We start from the raw sequence: 20,662 nt of genomic DNA, 5'->3' as shown, positions 1-20,662 counted from the left end.
TGAGGAATGATATAATTATATCACTGATTTTGAAAAATAAAATATTTCTTAAATAATACTTGATATTTAGATGGTTAATTAGAATGAATCAAACAAAACCAATGCTTTCTTCGACACTGGAAGTTACAAAGGGGTGTAAGTGATTATTTAACATTTATAGAAGTTTTGTCAAATTCATGATGACAACCTTGGTGAAAAATTGACAATTATCTCTAAACATGCTCAGAAAAATTATTTTGCATTGGAGAATAATAAAGTGTAGAATATCTATACATATAGATATAGATTTTAAGTTACAAAAGCAAGAAAGTCTGCAGATGCTGAAAATCCTAAGCAACACACTCAAAATACCGGTAACACTCTACAGATCAGGCAGCACCTATGGAAAAGAATAAACAGTCGATGTTTTGGGGCGTGACCCTTCTTCAGGACTAAGTGTTGCTACAGATTTTATATCATTAAGTCATGGGTTTTTACAGCACAGATATGTGTTCTTTGGCCAACCAGAATTCCATGCCAAAGTTATTATCCTTTTACAGCATTCTCATTAGCCTGCATTAGGTGTGTATCCTCACGCTTTGCCTGTTCAAGTATTTGACTAAATGTCTCTTAAATGCGGTGATTGTATCTGATTTAAAATTTCAAAGTTCAAAGTAGATATATTATCAAAATATCTATATTTTACCACATAAAATAGGTTTGATTTTGTCATTAAAAAAATTGGATAGGTATATGGACAGGAAAGAAATGGAGGGTTATGGTTTGAGTGCAGATAGGTTAGACTAGGTGAGTGTAAGCGTTCGGCACGGACTAGAAGGGCCAAGATGGCTTGTTTCCGTGCTGTAATTGGTATATGGTTAGAACTTTGAGATTCATTTTCTTGTAGTTATTATAGGAAAAATAAAGAAATATGATAGAATTTATGAAAAACTATAATTAACAAAGACTGACTGTGCAAAAGAAGACAAAGTATGCAAATAATAAAGAAAGAGCCTGGTAATTGTAGGATATTAACTGTTCATGAATCTCGTGGTGTGGCACCTAAAGCTCCCATACCTTCAGCCTGATGGCAGGAGGTTAAGAGTACATGGCCTGTACATTTGTCCTTGATGATGGATGTTGCTTTCTTGTGGCAGCACTCCTTGTAAATGTGCTCAATGACAGTCAATGATTAGACTGTATCCATCACTAATGTAGTCATTTCCCATCCTGGGCATTGCTGTCTATATACTAGGTCACGATGCAACCACTGAGAGTACTCATCACTGTGCATCTATTGAGGTTTGTCAATATTTTAGATGACAATCCAAATCTACACAAACTCCTAAGGAAGCAGAGTTGCTGCCAAGCTTTCTTTGTGGACCAACACTTACGAGCAGGTCCTAGGACAGATCTTCTGATATGGTATCACCAAAGAGTTTGAAGTTACTGATCCTCTCTACCTCCAATTCCAGAATGAGGACTGGCTTATGGACCTCTGGCTTCTTCTTCTGCAGTCAAGAATCAGTTTTTTGATTTTGCTGATGCTCAGTGAGAGGCTGTTATTATGAAACTATTCATCCAAATATTCAATCTCCCTCCTCATTTAGCAAAAAGTTTGGATACCAACCACTCCATCTAAAAACATGTCTGTCAAATCCCCTTCAAAATTTTACATTGCCTCATTTTTCTTTAATCTTGTCACTGAATTCGGGAACATGGTCAGATTTCTCCCTCTCTAATTCTGAACTAAATCTGAGCTAAACTGAATAGCTCCTTACACTGTCAAAACTTTGGTCAGGTAACCAAGGTTTGTGGGGCTGTGTAGTATGCACCTGTACACAAGAAACTTTGGGAATGCCTGTGAGGTTGTACATCAGTAGTTGGTGTCTCAGAAGCAATGGACAAAGGAAGAGTGGCACAAGAGACCAGCTAAGTGCAAGGACACAAAAAGATCAGGCAACCAACTGTGAGTGAAGTAATAATCCAGGCTATCCATTTTATCTGGCTGTGTTCTGCCGATTAGAATGAGGCTAGTTTTAAAGTTGCTTTCTTCCTGATGACACAATACTGAAATATTCCCTACCACCCACCCATACAAAGGAACAGAGAATGTCCTTGAAAAGTAACCCCCTGCACTACAGTTAACAATGATATGGCACATTCAATTTTCATGGGGATAAACTGCTTTCTTTAAGTGAAAAAGCAAGCAACGCTTTTCTCTCAAGCTGTCAGGGGGAAGAGATAAATGATGTGCTAACTGAACAAAAGATGAAAGTGCTTCATAGAGGTGAAAATAGACGACATAGGCAACTGTGACACTTGAGCTTTAGTCCTATGCTGCTGTCAGTAAAAGGTACTGGACAGTTTTACATTTGCAGCACTTATAACAAAAGTCAGAAATCAATGAATTGAAGGTCAGACCAATTTTGGAGGTAGGTATCTATGGCAATGGAACAATTTTACTCACAGGAAATATTATTTTATCTCAGCAGACTTTTATAATTGACCACCCTACCAATCATAGCACAAATCACTTTTACCTTGTTAGAACACACAGTTGAATGAATGTTGAAGGCAGAGAGCCGGTAAGATGTTCTACTACAGATATAGCCACAACTCTGATAGGTGCTACAAGATGAATAATCTATCAATGCAAGATTTCCATGAAAATTTTTATTCATATTAATTCCACTTAATATCTAATGCCATAAACTTAATATCTAATTTATATCCACTTAATATCTAATGCCATAAACTCCAATAAATAGGAGAAGTTCTGTGAGTAAAAGATCTACAAGAGTTTAATCCAGGTATGGCCTCCCTTATAGCTTCTGAAAGATGCATACTTCGCAAGCTATCCAAGGTACAGGTTATGTGACAAGCTCGGGTCATGAGTCTAACTAACCACCTGAATGAAATTGCTGTTCATTTTGGAAACCCACTGTGCCAGACAGATTACTTTACTTGTTCATGTGGTTAAAAGCCACTTATTCCCTTGAAAGAATTGAAAATGCCATCACTTTGTAAACTACGTTGCATGGGGTTCCTTTCTTTTCAATTTGGACACAATTTCTTAATATCGAAGAAGCACTTTGGGGTAGTAGAATTGTAAAATCTGAACAACTATTAGAAAAAGTTGAACCAACCTACACCTTTGAGCTTCACATATTTTTGGTTAACAGATATGAGGTCTGTGGAGTCATTGAACTATGCAACCACAAGGATCCAGAATTTCAGGATCTATAATTGGTGTCTGGTGTCAATTGATCCTCACCAGGGCAACAGCTGTCCACCACACTTAAATTCAGCAATCCTGGAGTTAAAGGGAAGTATATAGGTATTGATGAGTACTGATAAATTTGGTGATGTTACTTTGCAGAGTGGAATATTAAATTAACATTCACTATGTAGGCTTCTACTTGAGGTAAAGGTGTGAAGTCAATTTACTGTCAGACAACGTGTATACATGGCAGCATAGCCAGAATTATTATAGAACAGACTACATGCATTACAAATTAGTAAGATAAATCCACAAAATAAGATGAATGTTGTTTCAATCATAATAATAAAAAAGTCAACTACTGATTCACATGGAATAATAATGTTTCAATTATAATTCACAATCATATTTATAATAATAGATAACTAGACAACTTGAGATTTTCATTTGTTACTGACAGGCTTCTTCCAAATTTAAAGCTGTGAATTCTGTGAATTAAATTCTGTGAATCACAGAAAATATTCTCCATTCATTGTAGTTGACAGGGCATTCTGATCTCAAAAGACACGGTCAGGTATGCAAGCAGAGTGCATACAAAAATACTGTCAGATTCAAAATCTATCAAACCATTTCCAAGTAAAATGCCTTTTTGCTTCATCTTTTCCTCTGTGAATTTTCTCAAAGAATTTTTGTCTTTACTATAAAAATCATCTTCAGCAGATATTACTACTACTGCAAGACAGTTTGCATTACAATTTGTCTCTGTTGATTTTATTTGAATACTTAGGATACAGAATGTTAAATTTACCAGGAAACCTGTGCACACTCTTGACTTTTCTCCTATTACACACTATTTAGGCCTTATGATGTGTATAAGAGGTGCCAGGGACAGAGCATTTGCTTTGGAACTCATTTACATATGTCAGCAATACAATGGAGTATTACCTGAAGACAAGACTATTTTAGGATAAAATCCTAGAGGGGAGACATTAGGTAAACATTAGGGGAGAAGAGCACATTTTCTGTTGCCTTGACTGTTTCTTATCAAGGAACAACCAGCCAATAAATCTAATGAATTTGCAGTTTCTACTGCATCCAAACAAACTGCAAATTTGTAACTCCAGAGCCAGTACATGAATACTTCAAAAATTGAAAGACATTATGGGATGATTGATAAGATGTTGATGAATTAAGGCGTCACACAGAAGAGTAAAATCTAAAAGGTTTCAATTTACTTATCAGATTGCAAATATATTTGCGAGTATTATGTTTAAAAGCTACAAATTACCACTTACTACCCGAAAGTAATTTAGATCTGATAACAAGTTAACAACTTTAAAATGCTGAAGAAGAATGTAAATTTCATTTTTGGCACTAGGCTGTTGAATGGCAATATTTAAATTTGATTTTGTGATTTCTTTTCAAAGGCGTTGTCAATGGTAGGAAAAGATAAAAGAACGAGTAATAGGCAAATACAGCAAAATTATGAGGATTATGAATACATAGAGGTTGGTGGGTTTGTGGAAAGAGCTGCCAAGGAAATGGTAGATGTGGTCACAATTATAATCTTTAGAAGACATTTAGATAGCTTCAGAAGAGGAGGGACATGGACCAAAGGGCTTGTTTCTGTGCTGTATGACTCTTTGTCTGTGCCTCATCACTCAAAACCAAATGAATAACATTGACAGATATCACCTATGATTTGGATCTTTTGGAGGAAATAATTGCTCTGAAGACATGATATCAGAACTAGGATCAATCAACCATATAATTTAACTGTGATGTTTTCTTCATGTATAATCAAATGAAATTTAAGCAAAATGTAAATGAATGCCCTCATTGAGAGAAAGAGTAACAGACTATGTTTCACATTCTTGCCTTCTGTGGATAAACCTGGGGGAAAAATTAGTAAATTTATTTAACAATTCAGTGTGAGCTATTTAATTTAGTACGAATGCTAAAGATTACGTGTTTTGGAAATAAGAATCAAAGTGGCATGAGGAAGAACAGAGCACAATTCAGTGATGGCATATAAAAGTATTAATGCTTATTTCTAAAGGGTCAGAATTTTAAAATAGCAAAGTTTTGTTCAGCTTACACCAAGTGATTATTGGGTAAGATCTAAAATATTGCATATAGTTCTATTTGTTGTTTTATAATGGCTCATAAGTGCTGATGTGTTTTTTTTCCAAAAAATCATTGTCAAGGATGAGCTCAGTAATGTTGAGTAAACCCATCAAAAGAGGATGAAGCTATTAGGTATGGTAGCAGGAGCTAAGTTACTGGACTGACAATCTAGATACACAGAATGATGATCCAGAGGCACAAGGTCAGCACATTTGGAGGATTTAAGTACAGTGAAGTAAATAAATTTAAAAATAAAAGCACACATCAATGGTAATGTCTGTGAAACTGTTGATCTGTCAAAAAGGCACAAGTGATTCACAAACATCCTTCAGGGAAGGATTTGGTTATCTTGAATATTTAGGCTTATGTCTAATTTCAGAGCCACAACAATGTGATTAACTCTTAACAGTCCAGTGACATGATCCACTTCTCAATACTAGCGCAATGAAGAATGGGTATTATAATGCTAATTGGGATAACGAAACACTTATTTTAAGGTTATGAGAAGTGATTGGGCGAGGCCCCAAATATAGAGAATAAAGAGAGATAAAATAGATTATGAAACTGGGAAACGTATACTTATCAGGGCTTCTACTAGCATTTGAAAAAAAGGGAAAAAAAGACAACTAAAGCAAGTGCTGTTACCTTAAAGGATGAGTGGAGTACAAAAAAATGGAGATTGAACAAATAAAGCAGGACATCAAGACATTAAAAAAAATTGTTGGGGAAATTCTTGGGAATGAAGACTTGAACTGGACCTATAGACTAACCAAAAGAATAAAAGAAGCAGGACAAGTATTGCACACAAGTACCAAATATTTTTCAAAACTACCGACACTCTAATGGATTGATAAAGCACAAAACTAAGGAAATAGGGAAAGAGAAAGCAGAAAATAATTGGCAGTTAGCCTTCAGGACATTGCTGGAAACCATTTTTAAAAATAACTCAAAGGACATTTAGTACATGATCATACAATAAAACAAACTCAATGTTTCTTATGAAAGGAAAATCACATTTGACAACCTTCTTAGTGTTCCCTAAGATTTAAACAAATAGATTTGAAAATGAAGAATGTGTAGATTTGCATAAAACATTTCATATGACAAAGAGTTACTGTAAAAGGTAAAGCAATCATGGTGTGAGGTGTAATAGAACAAAGAGAGGTCTATCTAACAGAAAATAGATTCCTGAAAAAGTATATCATTTTCAGATGGCAAGCTGTAATTCATGCAGTGCCACAGTGATCAACAAAATACAATTTACTTAATGACTTCGGGGAAGGGACAGGCATATTACAGTATAGACACATTCACTGATGACACTCAATCACCAATAACAATGGATCTGTAAGGTCATAAAGATATAAAGGGATTTTGGAAGACTTCTACATAAAAAATAATAAGCTATCATACATATATAGCAGATGATTACAAAGGGAATGGAATGTTAAATTTTAATGAAAAGGGATGGATTATGAAAATGGATCAGTTTAATAAAAGAGACAGATTGCTGATGTGGCCACATCTAGAATGCTGTGCAAATTTTTAGTTTCCATATTTAAGAAGGATATATTTCCTCAGTTCTGGTCACCTCACTACAGGAAGGATGTGGAAACCATAGAAAGGGTGCAGAGGAGATTTACAAGGATGCTGCATGGATTGGGGAGCATGCCTTATGAATACAGGTTAAGCGAACTTGGTCTTTTCTCCTTGGAGCAACAGAGAACGAGAGGTGACCTGACAGATTTGTATAAGATGATGAGAGGCATTGATCATGTGGATAGTCAGAGGCTTATTCCCCAGGGCTGAAGTGGCTGCCACAAGAGGACACAGGTTGAAGGTGCTGGGGAGTAGGTACAGAGGACATGTCAGGGGTAAATTTTTTACTCAGAGGGTGGTGAGTGCGTGGAATGGGCTGCTGGCAACAGTGGTGGAGGCGGATACGATAGGGTCTTTTCTGAGACTTTTGTATAGGTACATGGAGCTTAGAAAAATAGAGGGCTATGGGTAAGCCTAGCAATTTCTACGGTGGGGACATACTTGGCACAACTTTGTGAGCCGAAGGGCATGTATTGTGCTGTAGGTTTTCTATGTTTCTATGTTTCTATACTTCTTTTGTTCACAATTCAGTGAAGGCTTGCTAGGTTGTTTCTAGGGTGAAGAGCTTGTCTTAGGAGCAAAAGCTAAACAGATGGGCCTGTAATCAGTAGAGTTAAATGAATGGGAATTTATCTTGCTATTTTGAGGTGGCTTGATAGGCTAGATGCTGAGAGAAAAAATTCCTGAAGGGGACCTGATCACTAGGAAGTAAAGCTTCAGAATATTGGATTACTAACTTAAGACAGAGAAGATGAGAAATTGTTTTTCTCAAAGGACCATGAATCTTTGGAAATTCCCCACTTCAAATAGCTGTAGATGATGAGTCATTGAGAAACTTCAAGGTAGATATTTTAATCTATGTTGAAAACAGGCTGGAAAGTGGAATTCTGGCCATTATCTGATCAACCAGGGCTTTTAAGTAAAGACAGATCTGGGATTTATTTCTTAGGACTTATTTAGAGATCTTTATAATTATGTGAGCGTTTGATACAGACTAAGTAAGCATTTCCATTGGTAGGAAGAACAAAATTAAAGGTCATCAAAATAAGGTTATAAGAAAAAATCTGAATTGCAACTTGCAAGAAATGCCTTTGCAAAAAGAATAAAGAGATTGCAGAGCTTTTTTTATTATATAAAGAGACGAGGGTGAATATACATAAGGGAAAGCTGAATAAACATTCAAAAGATGAAGGGAGTTGAGGAGATTAAAGAAGGAAGGGTAAGAAAATATTTAGGTGAAGATCAAATATTAATATTTAATTTTGGACCAAACAGCCCAATTCAGCACTCTGTATTCCATATAAAATAAGAAATAGTGATAACAACATAAAAATACATCTCTATTAAGCAATTTATACGAAAGTCAATGAGGATAAGTTCTGGCAAATTTCCATGTTCATCTCAATTTACTTAACATGCTGCAAAGAATGTTGTATTTCATTTAGAAAATCTGGTTTACTTCTGTGTAACAAACATTCAACTTTCAAAGACCAAGTTGAAGATGTGTTTCATTTTTATTCTGCTGATTAAATTGTTAACAAGAGTAAAAATTAAAACAATTCAGCCAAACTAACAGGTATGATTTCATAGCTGACTTCTTTTTTTTTGGAGTCCTAAAATGAGGGATAGCAACGATGTATAAAGTTATAATTTTTTTCCAATGTTGACATACATGATCAAAAATGAGGAGATTTAGCTCAGTGAGGAAGTGTCAGGGTCCGGTCCGGAATCCGCATTCCGGGTCTTGATCCGGTCTGAGGGCTCCAAACTCCGGGTCCTGCAGTTGCCCCTCCCGTCACCCTTGATCTAATTAGGACCCTCCTGGCTCAAGAAGGCACACCTGTGACTCATTGAGCTGCAGGTGTTTATAAGGGGCTTTGGGACTGGGACCAGGCGGGTGGTCGTTTTGTTCTGTTTCCTGTTTCTCCACTGGCTCCGAACTCTTCTCTGCATTCTGTTATCCTGCCCGGGCTCAGATCTACTCCTCATCATGCTTCTCTGCCCCGTACCAGTACTGCCAGATTGGTCCGCTCCCCCACGTTTCTTCCCATGCGCTGTCCCGCTTCTCAGCTTGTTTGTTTTGTTCGTGCGGTCGCACTGTCTGCTGACCGTTCCCAATTTCCCCGTTATCATGACTGTTGTGTTGGTCACCCTGGACCTATGCCCATTCCTACCCCTTGCCTCTGTCGGGCAGGTCCAGCCGACCTGCCACTGTCCGGCGGTGGTTCTGCCCCATCCTCCTCTTCCGCCCGAACCCTGGGATAGTGCCCCACACCCGCCTAGGGGTCCGTGTCGTGCCCAGGCCTCTGGTGTTTCTGCCTGGGAGGCGGCACTTCCCGGGATATATTCGGCCCACCCAGGGAGGGCTCTCCGTCAGCCTATCTAGCCACCTAGACCTGTCTGCCTGCCTGAACCCCGGGGACCTGCCTGCCTGAACCCTGGGGACCTGTCTACCTGAACTAGAACTTGGGAGCCCGCTCCGCTCTGTCTGCCTGAACCCCGGGGACTTGTCTGCTTGCCTGCCTGCCTGACACTCTATCTACCTGAACCCCAGCTCTACCCTTAAATGCCATGGCATCCCCATCCTGTCCTCTCCCTAGTACTTCAGTGTCTGCGTCCTGCATTTGGGTCCATCCGGCAGCGTTCCTGACAGGAAGTCAAAATGGGGCACTGAAAGAGCAAGCAGTGGACAATAAAGTTCGTATGACTGCTTTCTGAGCTTTTCACCATTACGAATGACATTCTCCAACACATCCACTGAGAAGCAGCCAAGTACATTGTTTATACTATGTATATCAGTGAAACATAATGTAGATTGGGAGATCACTTTGCCGAGTACCTACGCTCCATCCACCAGAAAAAGCAGGATCTCCCAGTGGCCACCCATTTTAATTCTACTTCCCATTCCCATTCTGACATGTCAGTCCATGGCTTCCTCTAGTGCCTCAGTGAGGACACAATCAAGTTGGAGAAGCAACACCTTATATTTTGGCTGTGTAGCCTCCAACTTGCTGGCATAAACACTGATTTTTCCAACTTACGGTCATGCCCCCCCCCCCCCCCCCACACCGATGCACCATCAATAACTCTCCGAGACGAGAGGCGAGATATTGGCTTTTATTGACTAGAAGAAAGAACAAGCAGCAATTGACCACCATGCTAAATCCTGGAGATTGAGGCCAGGGCTCAGGCCCCAATTGCCTTTATACCGGGGTCTGTGGGAGGAGCCACAGGAGTAGTCAGCAGGGGGCGGGGGAGCATGTCCAGACAGGTATATGTAGCTCACCAGACCCCCTCACCATTCCCCATGCCTATTTCCCTCTCTCACCTTATCTTCTTACCTGCCCATCATCTCCCCTCTGGTACTCATCCTCTTCCTCTTCCATGGCCTTCTGTCCTCTCCTATCAGGTTCACCTTTCTCTAGCCCTTTATCTCTTTCAGTGATCAACTTCCCAGCTCTTTACTTCACCACTCCATTTCTCCTGATTTCACCTGTCACCTAATTTTTCTTCCTCTTCTCCCCTAACTTCTTGCTCTAACTTCTAATCGTTTTTTTTGGTTCGCAACGTCCACTGTTTTTTTTTCATAGATGCCGCCTGGCCTGCTGTGTTCCTCCAGCATTTTGTGTGTGTTGTTTGGACTTACAGCATCTGCCGATTTTCTCTTGTTCATACTGATTGCCATTGTCAAAATACAGAAAATGTAAAGAACAATATATTACTGTCATCATGAGGCTGTTTGAGTATAACAATGAGATGAACATTAACCTGTGATTGTAGAAGATTGGTTACGTGTGCCTTACCCACAGAACAAATGAGAAACAATATAATGCCTCAATTTAACAGTCACTTTTCTCCCAACTGCTCACAGAAAATTTCTTTCTAAAATGGCAGCCATTGGTTCTGCTGATGTTAAATACATGTTGCTTTTAACATTAAGACTAAGTCACCCTGATGCACTATCAATAACTCCAAAAGACTGGAGGTTGAGTAAATACTGAAAGGCTGTTATAAGCAGCAAAATGGACCACATCCATGCTGGATGACTGTGGGAGGAGCAGTGACACAATCGCCTTTATACTGGGGTCTGTGGGAGGAGCCACAGGAGCAGTCAGCAGAGGAGCATGTCCAGACTGATATACATGGTTTACCACACACCCAATATTGTAGGATATCAAAATTCCTTCACTTACTTCTTAATTTCATTCACCTCCAGTACATTATCAGTGATGTACCCTCTAGGACTTCTCTCAACAACTTTCATGCACTTGACTGGTTGGCAAAATTGCTTTAAATGAAAAGGTTCATATCAAGTTATACCAGAGTTGGAATAGTAGATGGAGCAAATGTTTGTGGTATTTAAATACCTGGGAATGGCCTCCTCTAAGTCTGCCATCTTTCCTTAATTTGTATTAGATTCTCTGTATGGTCAATGATATAGCATTGTATTAACATGGTTACTTTTTAAATGGATCTGTTTTGTAAAAATTTCTGTAATGTTTCCTGAAATTTATTTCTAAGTCGAAGTTTCGATTTAATTTCCATTGGGCATGTCTTCCTCATTTGCTTTGTTTACTGCCCTTGCTTTTAGATGTCCACTGAAATGAATCTAGAATAATTAATGAAGATAATTTATGCTCATTATTATAATAAATCAATATAATTGAAAATTGGATTTTTTAAGTTGCTGCGGCCAGCATATTTATAATCAATAATAAACATTCATCAATAACAACCTTGAAAAAAATTACCATTTATGTGTTTTTGTCACCTGCTTATCAGTTCCACAATTTAATATTTAATTCTAAGGGTCCAGAGAAAAGGATAACCATTTTTAAAACACTCACTGTTTGTAATGTTAATACAGACAGTATATACAATTTGATATTTGCAGCCAATAATCTCAATTAAAACATAATGCAATAGAATCTCATGGTGTTTCTTAATACCTTCACCGTTAATCACTTCAAGGTGGCCAGAAAAATGTCACAATCCCTCTTCTGCATTCCATTATTTTGAAATTAAATATAAGGTTATGAAACTAGTCATCCCACATCTTTTGATTTCAGCTTCCTCTGTAGCCCAAATCCAGTGGTATACTCTCAACGGAGTCAGCAAGGTTTAACTCATCTGTCATGAGGAGAGATTACGTTGGTTGGGTTTCTATTTTCTAGCATTTAGATGGGTGAGAGCTGACCTAGTTAAACATAGAAACTGCTCAAAGAGCTTGATAAGATACAAGTAGGGATAATACCTTCCCTGGCAGAGAAGCCGAGAACGAGGAGGGCCGCAGTCTCAAAACAGGAGTCAGAATTTAGAAATCTTCTCTAATCTTTTAGATGAGTTAGAAATCTCTCAGCCAAATTGCTATTGAATCTCAATCTTTAGTTCAGACAAAGCAACGATTAATAGATGTCTGGATATCAGAGGAAACAAGTGAAGCTAAAGTCATGTGTATTAATTAGTATTACAGTCGAGTAAAGGGAATTACAGAGGCATGAGAGAGGAGTTGGCCAGAATTGATTGGGAAAGAACACTGGCAGGGAGGATGGCAAAGTAGAAATGGCTGGAATTTCTGGAAGCAATTCAGAAGGCACAGGATATGTACATCTCAAAGAGGAAGAAGTATTCTAAAAGAAAAATGACACAACAGTGGCTCACAAGAGAAGTCAAAGCCAACTTAAAAGCCAAAGAGAGGGCATATAATAGAGCAAAAATCAGTGGCAAGTTAAAGGATTAGGATGCTTTTAAAAACCCACAGAAAGCAACTAAAAAGTGTTATTAAGAAGATAAAGATGGAATACAAAAGTAAGCTAGCCAATTATTTTAAAGAGGATACCAGAAGTTTCTTCAGATAAATAAAGTGTAAACAGAAGCGAGAGTGAATACTGGACCACTGGAAAATGCTGAAGAGGTAGTAAAGAGGGACATCAAAATAGTGGACAAACTGAATAATTATTTGGCATCATTCTTCACGGTGGAAGGCACTAGCAGCATGTGGAAGTTCCAGGTATTGGGGTCATGAAATGTGTGAAGTTACCATAACTAGAGAAAAGGTTCTTGGGGAAACAGAAAGTTCTCAAGGCAGTTAAGTCACCTGGATCAGATGGTGTACACCCAGAATTCTGAAAGAGGTGGTGAAGAGATTGTGGAGGCATTGGTAATGATAGGTAATGGTTCTGGAAGACTGGAAAATTGCAAATGTCATTTCATTCTTCAAGAAAGGTGAGAAGCAGAAGAAAGGAAACCCTAGGCCAGTTAGTCTGACCTCAGTGGTTTGGAAGATATTGGAGTTGACTATTAAGGAGGTCTCAGGGTACTTGGAGGTGCATGATAAAATAGGCCACAGTCAGCATGATTTCCTGAAGGGAAAACCTTGCCTGACAAATCTGTTGGAGTTATTTGAAGAAATAACAAACAGGATAGACAAAGGAGAATTGCTTGATGTTGAGTACTTGGCTTTTCAGATGGCTTTTGACAAGATGTCATACATGAGGTTGCTTAACAAATTACGAGCCCATGGTACTAGAATGGATAAAACAGTGGCTGACTGGCAGGAGCAAAGTGTGGGAATAAAGGGAGCCTTTTCATGTTGGCTGTTGGTGGTTAGTGGTATTCCACAGGTGTTTGTGTTGGGACCAATTCTTTTTACATTATATATTAATGATCTGGATGATAGTATTAATGGCTCTGTTACAAATTTTGCAGATGATACAAAGATAAGTGGAGGGTCAAGTAATTTTGAGGAAGTAGAGAGGCTACAGCAGGACCCAGAAAGATTAGAAGCATGGGCAAAAAGTGGCAGATGGAATTCAGTGTCAGGAAGTGTACTGTCATGCACTTTGGTAGATGAAATGAAAGGATTGACTATTTTCTAACTGGACAAAAGGTACAAAAAACTGAGGTATAAAGGTAAGTGGGATTCCCAGAAGGTTAATATGCAGGCTGAGTCTGTGGTGAGGCGGACTAGAATATAAAAGCAAAGATGTAATGCTGAGACTTTATAAAGTACCGGTGAGGCCTCATCTGGAATATTATGAACACTTTTGGGCCCCTTAAAGGATGTGCTGAAGATGGAGAAGATTTAAAGGAGGTTCACGAAAATGACTTCAGGATTGAACGGCCTGTCATACGAACAGCCTTTGTTGGCTCTGCGCCTGTACTTCTTGGAATTCAGAAGAATGAGGGGTGACCTCATTGAAACCTATCAAATGGTGAAAGGCCTTGAAAGAGTGGATGTGGAAAAGATGTTTCCTCTTTTGGAAGATTCTAAGTCCAGAGGGTACAGCCTCAGTAGAGGGGTGTCCTTTCAGATTGGAGTTGAGGAGGAATTTCTTTAGCTAGGGAGTGGTGAATCTGTGGAAATCTTTTCTACAGGCAGCTGTGGAGGCCAAGGTTTTATGTATATTTAAGGCTGAGGTTGATATATTCTTGATCATTCAGGGCATGAAGAGATATGGGAGAAGGCAGGAGATTGGAGCTGAGAGGAAAATTGGATCAACCATGATGAAATGGCAGAGCAGATTCAACAGGCCAAACGGCTCGATTCTGCCTCTACATCTTATGGCCTTTTGGTCTTGTAAGAGAAGTTTACTGGAAAATGCTATGAAAGAAACAAATTAACAAAGGTCTTGTTGCATAGTTTTACAGGCCTTGGAGGCAGTGGCAGTAATGTTTCACTCTTAATATTCTTCTGTGTTTCTGTGTTCTCAAAATATTGTACCCTATTTTCAATAAAAATCCATGTCTGTCAATGAATGAGGTAGGCCAGCATTTTGAAAGCTCGCACCACCGGAAAATATAATGTAACTTTTTTCATCTAGAACACTTTTAAATACTGGGTGTGATCATCACCAAAAAAGAACCATAACTATCAAATTCCAGCAGAAATCTGTTGAAAAGCTTCCCATATTTTAAACAGTAAATGGTAATCAAGGATAATATAAATGAACACCAGAAAAATATACTGTATTTCCAATCCACTACTGTACCTATTTGCTGGGATTATAGACAGTACTGAAGCCATTTCTTGTTTGGATTTAAGACTTTATAAGATTACCAGAACACAACATTGTGTACAGAATCTGCATGATGTTTGACAGTAAATACCATTCATATACCCTTCACATTTTTAGCTTAAAAACAAATATTTAGACTTCGTATTTTGATCAGAAATATCATTCAGTAGACTCATCTGCATCCACTGACATTCTCTCACTTGGCCACAGCTGCCACACAAGGCAGCAGAATCGATTCCTCTGCCAAGGAATGAGATCTGTGGTACACCACAGTATATATTGGACAGAAGCCAGAGAAGATAACAAATACAGTTAGCCTTTAACCTTCAATACATGAAGTGTGCAAGTTGCTATTCAGTAATTCAGTCTCATAAAATGTTTTCTATCATCTGGCACACGACTGCACGTTAAAGACCTGATTAGTATTCCGATTAAGTATTTGCACATACTCTTATTATCTGTCTCTTTCCACCCACCATTGCACTTTCTGACATTTTTCGCTATCAAACCGCCTAAAGCCAGCTTCCCTTGTTAATGCTCCATATTCTGAGCTCTTATTTTCCCTCCCATCTTTTGAGATGCACTTTGAAAGAGAATGAGAAAAGATAGAAAATCAAACAAATGGCATAGTTCTAAAATGTGTACAATAGAACCTAGGCTCACATGTGCATTCATCCTTATAGTAAACGAGCACATTGAAGGAGAGGACAGAAAACAGGGTCAGTAAAACATTTGGGATCCTGCAATCTTTAAGCAGAGGCAGAGGCAACAAACAAATGGAAAAGATGAATCTGTATAAAGTAGCAGCTTAACCATAACTGCATCTACTTGAGGCTCTTTGGATTCAGCAGCAAATGTCTGAGACAAATTAAGGAAAAGATTAACGTGAGTGATTCCAGAGAAGTCAGATGATTGGCAAGGCAGGTTAGACCACAGTCACCAGAGTTATTCTCCTTGGAACAACTTCAGAAATGCACAAGGTCACAGTTGGCTGTACTCAGGTACTCAGAAACGAACATGGTTCCACATACATATTGTTCAAAGTCAGGCCTAAACCTTTGGCAAAGATACAAGTTGGGCAACAATGTAAACCACGCTTTATTCATCAGGAATTAGAAGTCTCTGGCTATTCCAATGATGGAAACAGAATAAGCCAGGGCATTAAAAAGGCATTTCTAACACCAATGGAGAGAATAGATTGCAGATATATGATATGGAGCCAACATCAATTTAACGGGCTCTCCTTAGGTGTCATTACAATACTATTTTACCTTCACTTTTTCCTTCTTACCATGCACCATTTTCTTTCTGTCTTTCTGTTGCTTCATTCCTCCCACTTCTTTTACTGTTTACCCTGTTAACTTTCTCTCTCCACTACTCAATTTCAATGTACCAATGTCAACATAAAAAGAAACAAAATGGTACATTATATGTTGCAGTTGTACAAAACATCAGTGAGGCTGCCCTTGAAGTACTGTGTACAGTTTTGGTTATCATGTTATTGGAAAGATGTCACGAAGCTGGGAAGAATGAAGAGATTTACAAGAATGTTCTCAGGACTCGAGAGCCTGAGTTATACAGGCAGACTGGGCAGGCTTCGATTTTATTCCCTGTAGTGTAAGAGGTGATCTCATTAAGGTGTATGAAATCATGAAAGCAATGGATGCATTCCTGTGAATATACTTTTCAAACCTTTTTCTTCAGGTAAAGGAAGCAAATACTAGGTGGCAGAGTTTAAACATGAAAAGGGAGCAAGTTAAAAGGGTCCTGAGGAGAAACATCTTCACTTAGAAGGCTGTGTGTATGCTGAACAGGCTGCTCGAGAAGGTGGTTGAGGCAGAAACAACAGCATTCAAAAGGCATTTGGGCAGGTGTATGGATAGGAAAGCTTTCAAGGGATATGAGGCAAATGTAGGCTAATGGAACTAATTAGATCAGTAACTTGCTTGCTAGGGGCCTGTTTCTATTACTTTATTATTTGATACATCTAAAGAGATGCATTTTGGCAGGATAAACAATTATATGATATAACCAATTTTATGATGCAGCTTCAGGGAGAGTTGAGTCTTGGGTATGTCCATAAATCCCTGAAAGTAACATCCCAGGTAGAGAAAGTGGCGAAGAATGTATGTAGAAAGCATGAACAAATGCATTGAACCTCCGAGGTGGAGAATGTATTACAAAGTTATAAAGCACTGGTTAGCCCAATGCTGAAGCATTGCCTGCAGTTCTGGTCACCACACGATGGGAAAAATGTGTTATGGTAGTGTGAATGCAGAGAAGATTCATCAGAATGCTGCTTGGATTGAAGCATTTCAGTCGTAAGAGATTGGAATGGACTGGGCTTGTTTTCACTGGAATGGGACATGCTGAAGTGTAAACTCAAACTATTCAAACTTATTACGGTAAGTAGAGAGAATTTCCCCGTTGTGTGGGCGACTAAGATCACCAAAGCATAGAAGGCTAAATTATGGATGAGTAGAGATGGGTGCAATTAGAAACACAGAAACACAGAAAATCTACAGCACAATTCAGGCCCTTCGGCCAACAAAGCTGTGCTGAATGTCCTTACCTTAGAAATTACCTAGGGTTACCCATAGCCCTCTATTTTCCTAAGTTCTATGTACCTATCCAGGGGTCTCTTAAAAGACCCTATCGTGTCCGCCTCCACCACCATTGCCAGCAGCCCATTCCACGCTCTCACCACTCCCTGCGTAAAAAAAACTTAACCATGACATCTCCTCTGTACCTGCTTTCAAACACCTTAAAACGGTGCCCTTTCATGCTAACCATTTCAGCCCTGGGGAAAAGCCTCTGACTATCCACACAACCAATCCTCTCATCATGGAGGCATAATTCTCGGCATGGAGGTGGTGAGTCAATGATCTGTTTTGGGCTGTTCAATTCTAAGACTCTATCTGTCCTCTGTATACCCGGAATACCCAGCTCTTTGTGTCAGGTGAGTCTATTCAGCAAGTGAGAAAGAGAACAGAGAAATTTTAAATCCACAGGTGAGGATCAGTCTAATGGTAATGGACAGTTACCATTACCATGGTAACTCCAAGCAACTGATCAAAAATCTCTGTTCTCTACTTTGAATGGAGTTGGGCAAGAAGTCAAAATAGAAAATGGAAAAGAAAGATAAAAGAGAATCTATCACTTTGTATAGCTGCCTCTTATTCAGGTGATTTATTTTATAAGATCCTGGTGGATCAAGAAGGATAGATCCAGCAGGATCTGAATGGAAAGTAAACCATGCATGATCCCTTCTGGTTTTGTCAGCACATATAAGCCTGGATAAAATGAATGAAATCGATAAACATTTTCTCTTAATGATATTTTAGTGGATCTCCTTTCAAAATAGGCTTCATATCCAGGTATTGGGTATGAAAATTAACTGATGGCTCTGACATCTACTGCACAGAACCATGAAACAGTTATAACACAAAGCAGGCCATTCAGCCCAAGAAGTTCAGAAGTGCTCTACACAAAAGCAACTCAGCTAGTCCTACTCCCCTCCCTCAGTACCCTTGCAGTTATTCAGTTTCATTTCAGACATTACAACTGAATCTCCCTCCAACTCCTGCTACTGCATTCCAGTCACAAAGTGCTCATTGTATAAGAATTACCTAAAGTCACTTTTGGTTCCTTTGCAAATCATATTCATTCTACTCCCTTAGCTTGTTAGGTAGATTTTGCTATTTCTTCCTTTACTTCTTTTTACAATATACAAAGTAAAATTCCTCCACCCAGTCTAGGTGTAACTAGCATTTTCTGTCATCTCTTCTTCATCCAAAATCTCAATTACATTACAGGAGGGATGTGAAAGCTTTAGAGAGGGTCCAAAGGAGATTTACCAGGATATTTCCTGGAATTGAGAGGAAAACATGAAGACAGGTTGATCAAGCTGGGGCTTTTCTCTTTGGAGTAAAGGAGGATGAGATGAGACTTTATGGAGGTGTCCAAGATGATAAGAAACATAGGCAGAGTGTACAGTCCGAAACAGAGTGGAAATAGCTAACATGATGGGGTGTAACTTTAAGGTGATTGCAGGAAATTATAGGGAGGATGTCAATGGTGCATGTTTTCCACAGATAATGATATTGCTGGGGTGGCGAAGGCAAATACCTTAGGGACATTTAAAGAACTCTTAGAAAGGCACAAGAATGAACAGAGAATGAAGAGTGATGTAGGAGGGAAGGGTTAGATTGATCTTGGAATAGGTTAAAAAATTGGCACAACATCATGAACTGAAGGACCAGTATTATGTTACACTGTTCTACATCTTCTGTGTTCTATGTATCCAAGCAAGATCCGTTCCCAGCAAAATTGGTCCTTTGTCAATTAACAACTTTGCATTAGATTGATCTTAATCTTTCTTCCTGAGTTTTTCTAAGTCTTGTAATATTCAGTCTTTAGCCCAAAGAGAATTACACATATGTTATTGACGCAGGAACTCTGTATCTCAAAAACTTAGTGCATGTCTAATTTCATACCAGGTAACAATGTTTTTTTTTGGCAGTCTAACACCATAGTGTAGAGTGGAGAATTTCAGCCATTTCATTTGTCAACTTCTATCTGGCTTTAACAAGGTCACTGGCCAACCAGGCAAAATAATTAATGCTTCCCTGCTGTTGAGAGGTTATAAAAGTGAGAAAAAAAAAGATTTCTTTTTCAATTGACATAAACAAGGCTTCAAGAAGCCTTTTAAAATGACTTGAAAATGATTAGTGATTTTGCATATTCCTGCTAACAAAGTCGAACACTTAGACAATTATTTCTCATTATTTCACTAAGGTGTTGTTCTTTAAATCAGTGAATTCAGGCATTATGAAAACAAAATAAGATGGACTGAATATCCCTTAAATTAACCAAAGTTCAAATGTGTAAGTTCCTAATATTCATTCACGCTATTTTAAATCATTAAAGACAGCTGGAGTTGAAGCCCAAGATGAATAAAGTAACAGATACAAAATGCTGGAGGAACTCAGCAGGTCAGGCAACATCTATGAAAATAAATAAACAAATGACTTTTCAAGCTGACCCTTCTTCAGGACTGGGGGAAGATGCCATGATAAAAAGGTAGGGGAGGAGATGGAGTACTAGCTAGAAGGTGATTGGAAAAATCAGGTGGGCAGGAAAGGTAAAGAACTGGAGAAGAAGAAATCTGATAGGACAGATTAGTGGATCATAGGAAAAAGAGAAGAAGGAGAGGGGGTAAGAGGCCAGAGAGGGGTATACATGAAGAAAGAAGGGGGAGGAAAAAATAAAAAAGATAATAATACCAGAAAGAGAAATCAATGCTCATGCCATCAGGATTGAGGCTACCAATATGGAATATGAGGTGTTGCTCCTTCACTTTGAGAGTAGTCTTATCATGGCACAAGACTAGGTCATGGACTGACATGTCAGAATGAGAATGGAGATAGGAACTAAAATAGTTGTCCACTGGGATATTCTGCTTTTCGTGAATGGAGCAAACATGTTTGACAAAGTGGCCTCCGAATTTATGTCATGTCTCACCAATGTTGAGGACGCTGCATCAAGAGCACTGGTTACAAAAGATGGGTGAAGTGCTGCCTCACGTGAAAGGACTGTTTGGGGCCACAAAGTGAATGGGCAAGTGTAGCATTTCTGTCACTTCTAGGGATATGTGCCAGGATGGAGATTAGTGGGGGATGAATGAATGGATAAGGCAATCATGGAGGGTGGAACA

Source organism: Hypanus sabinus, chromosome 4 (genome assembly GCF_030144855.1).
Source record: "Hypanus sabinus isolate sHypSab1 chromosome 4, sHypSab1.hap1, whole genome shotgun sequence".
Lineage (NCBI taxonomy): Eukaryota > Metazoa > Chordata > Chondrichthyes > Myliobatiformes > Dasyatidae > Hypanus > Hypanus sabinus.
This window is presented reverse-complemented; position numbering follows the sequence as displayed.